The following is a 4,279-nucleotide window of genomic DNA, read 5'->3' as shown; positions in this document are numbered from 1 at the left end:
GCCATGTTTACAATCTTCTGTTTCACAAACTAATTCAGGCATGCGGGCCCCTTCGCCCTGTTAGACACTCAGGAAAACTTTTGAACAGATACATTAAAACATGACAAATCGTCATATTATCCACCGCACCTCACCTAATCCATCACACTCACACTTTCCTCGCAAATGAACAGGGGCCTGCGACATCTGTCGCCCACTCCAGCGACGCAGCCCCCCTTCCATCCACTCTTCGCCGTGATCCATGATATGATCACAGCACTCATATGTCCTGACTGCCTAACAATCAATCTTTACAGCTGAGGGAAGACAGAGATAGAGGTAGAGAGGGGGAGAGAGGGAGAGGGAGAGGGAGAGGGAGAGAGAGAGGGAGAGAGAGAGAGAGAGAGAGAGATTGGGAGAGAGATTGGGAAAGCGAGAGAGAGAGAAACAGAAAGAGAGAGAGAGAATGATAGAGACAGTTAGAAAGAGAGAGACAGAGACAGAGAGAAAGAGTGGTAGACAGAGTGGGAGAGAGAGAGAGAGAGAGAGAGAGAGAGAGAGAGAGAGAGAGAGAGAGAGAGAGAGAGAGAGAGAGAGAGAGAGAGAGAGAGAGAGAGAGAATGATAGAGACAGTTAGAAAGAGAGGGACAGAGACCGAGAGAAAGAGAGGGAGACAGAGAGGGAGAGCGAGACCGAAGGAGAGCTGCTCCTTGTTTACTTCTTGTCCCTTCCTTCATCGTCGTCTTCGTCTTTTGAAGCAGTGTGACCATCCATCATGATTTCCTACCAGCCGAGCTGAGGCGGCTGTGAGATGCTTATCAAAGGAAGCACATTTTCAAAGCATTACCTGTGAGCCTCAATTGATTGAGAACATGTGCAGAAACGCAACTCACCCTCAACACTTTGAGCTGTCAATACGAGCAGAGGAGCGGAGGGGGGGGCGGGGGCGGCGGCGGTATCCTCTTTCAGCCAATCATTGACAGGTGTCTGAAAGCCTTTTTCCAAGCAAGCTGAGGTTTCTTGTATCCATAAACATACATGCATGTGCTCTCAATTACACACAGAGAGACACATATCAATCCCCCTCCTCCAACCACACACACACACACACACACACACACACACACACACACACACACACACACACACACACACAACCACACACACACACACACACACAGACCAACACACACACACATCCAGACACACAAACCAACAGACACGCACGCACCGACGCAAGCGACCTTGTCAGGAGCCATCAGCGTCAGATGACCGTTGTGCTACACATCTGCACCTCTCCGCCGCGCCCGGGGACGGCGTAGGTTGGGCGGAGGGCACGTGTCGAGCACTTTTCATAAGTGCTAAAATGGCAGCGTATTTCAGGCCCGCTTCAGACAGCCGGAGCAGCGGGGGCGGGTGAAAGGAGGTGAATTATTAAACTCATATAGGAGGGAGGGAGTAACCGCCTGCCCCGCTGAAACAACGCGACGGCGGGCTGTGACCGTACCCTGGTGGGCTGTTAGGGCTTTAATGGAGGCCTTTTAGCAGCTTAATAACGTCGTCTATTAGCCACCACCCAGGGACTTTTTAACTGTGTTTGCTTACATCCTCGGTGTGTCTATGTGAACGCACGCATGCACGCCCCCACACGCGCAAACAAACACACACACACACACAAAAAAAAAAACACACACACACACACACACACAAAGCTCCCCGTCGTTTTCCATGTTCAGCGTGACATGGCCAAGAGCACAGCTGCAAGAATAACACGACTATAAACACAATTAAAGTTTTTTTTGCTGAAGCCTTACACAGTCAAGAAAAATACGTCAAATTCAGTAAACAAACCGCTACTTGGATGGAATAACACTTTCCGCCTCCCTGTTCTGAAAGTAGCTAAAGGGGAAACTCTAAAGAGCCACGCTAGGAACAAACTAATCCCCCCTATAATTCACACAAATACATACACCAGCCGATGTAAGGAAAAGAGAAGAGACCTGTGGAAAATAAACACCAGTGTGAACTGGAAAATTCCAGAGGGCCTTAACAAAAAAGAAAATTACCAGAATTACTGCAGGCATTGGTATCAACGAAGGCGTGCAGTATCCTCCAGATTTGTTTACCGTTCATTCGGAGTTAAAGGGCACCTAAAGCCCTGGTACTCGGAACAAAGAGAGCCACACCCAGCCCACCAGACACGGCTTCACACAAGACCGCTACCTTTTCTGTGATCGGTAATTAGCCCAAAGCGATCAGGATTTAGGCGTGTCTGGGCAGGAGTTGTATCCTCCGTATGATATAGCTGATGACACCTTAATCACGGCTTACCTAAGGTGTGTTAATAACCCGATGATGCCTTATCAAATAGCGGGAATGGAAGGGAGCTGTCTGGGGCTAAAACGAACCTGTCTCCTCCGTGATGACTCACTCAAATGGGGAAAATAGGCTACTCAAGACCTCCCTGGAGGAGATCAAAAAGGGGGCTTCCATTTCGTCCAGGGGAGTGAATGGTAAAGTCATTTCAGAAAATATAGAAACCGACTTTCTTCTGAAAAAAACATGTTGAGTTACAGAGTTACTGTTAAAGCAAATGCCAGATTGAGCGTGCACACTCATACAGTACAGAGTATATTACCGATTGAGATGACAGGATATCTTTACGGTGGATATTATTTATTTATCTGTTCCCCAGCAGCTGTGCCAAATGAGCTGGCCCTCGCTCAGATGTGTGTGTCAATCAGTTGAGTGGGCGTTTAACAATGCGTGGAGCTCTTCGTCAAAAGGCCTGCCAGTCAAACAATGGCTCAGTGGAGGCCAAGCATGGCATGGAGACCCATACATAAAAATATAGATGTAAAAAAAAAAACAAGCAAAGAAAAGAGTGTGCGGTTGCCAGAGGGGGCCCACCGAGAACGTTAGTGATTTTTGTATAGATCGCAGGCACCATTAAATAGTCGTTGTTTGAGAGAGAGAGAGAGAGAGAGAGAGAGAGAGAGAGAGAGAGAGAGAGAGAGAGAGAGAGAGAGAGAGAGAGAGAGAGAGGAGAGAGAGAGAGAGAGAGAGAGAGAGAGAGAGAGAGAGAGAGAGAGAGAGAGATTTCATGAAGTGCCATCTGGTTGAATACAGAGGCATTAAGCCACCACAGATCAACCTTCACATCAACCTTTCATGCCTGACCCCTCCTTTCCTCCCCCACTCCCCCCCCCCACACACACACACCCACCCACCGCCCACCTCCCACTCAGACACACCCACAACTGTGACTCACTGCATCAAAACATCTTTCCTCACATCAGCCAGCGACATGGGAGAAATGAATAAAACACGTGCACACGCAGAGTTACAGACTCACACTGAGTCAGACTACCCCTTCCACTTCCTCATTAGTACAACTTGTAGGATATGTAGTCGATAAAGATCTCCCCTCTTTCCCAGTGCTCCTTGCCTTTCTTCATCTGAGAACTGTTGCACAAATTACTCCTAATCCCCTTTCCGACAGCTCCTCCTCACACAACTAAAAGGACGTCTACAAAAGACATTGTTCCTGTAAGGGATTCGCCTGTTAGCTCATGTCTGTGATGGGATTCCCAGGGCGGCGAAGTCCCCACAAGTTCACATGGGATTTAAATGATGACGGGGTAGCTTCACACTTAGCGACGGCTGATTCAGGATTAAACCAACGGCTATATTTTACCCAGCGTCTTCCTGCCTTAGGCACACCATGATACATATTTATGAACCTGCCTGCCAACAGAAGCTAAGATCAATTTATTTGCCGTCATGTCAGCCGTCAAAATAAAACACTTTAACAGTGCGTGTAAATCAAGCAGGTGGGAAAAAATCATTCATCAGTTTTGCTCTCAACACATCGTGTGGAAAGCTAGCAAGCATTTGCTTCCGTGTACAATATTTACAGAACTGCTCTGAATTTTCTGTCGGGTTCCCAGTTTCCATCGGCTCTTTTTTTTTGTTGACTTTGTGTCAAAAATACAATCAAAGGAGGAAGCCGAAGTTGAGCTAGCGCTGACCCCTCATGTTTCCAGGAAGCACGCTTGCGGCTCCCAGCCCCCGCTGTAGCGCAGTCAGGTCAAAGACTACTGGGTCTCAAGATGGCGTCCTTTATTCTCCTGTTACACTGCGTATGTGCAATCAATACTTAATTACCTCTGAAAAACGTTTTTCTACTTATTGAGCTGGAGGCTGGACATCCCAGTGGGGTCCTGAGAAACGCAGCCTGGGGGCCAGGGGTTTTGGCGTCGCATCAGGTCAAAAACTGTCCCCATTACCTCTACCTCGA

The sequence above is a fragment of the Gadus chalcogrammus genome, chromosome 8, assembly GCF_026213295.1.
Source record: "Gadus chalcogrammus isolate NIFS_2021 chromosome 8, NIFS_Gcha_1.0, whole genome shotgun sequence".
Lineage (NCBI taxonomy): Eukaryota > Metazoa > Chordata > Actinopteri > Gadiformes > Gadidae > Gadus > Gadus chalcogrammus.
Note: the sequence above shows the minus strand (reverse complement) of the source record.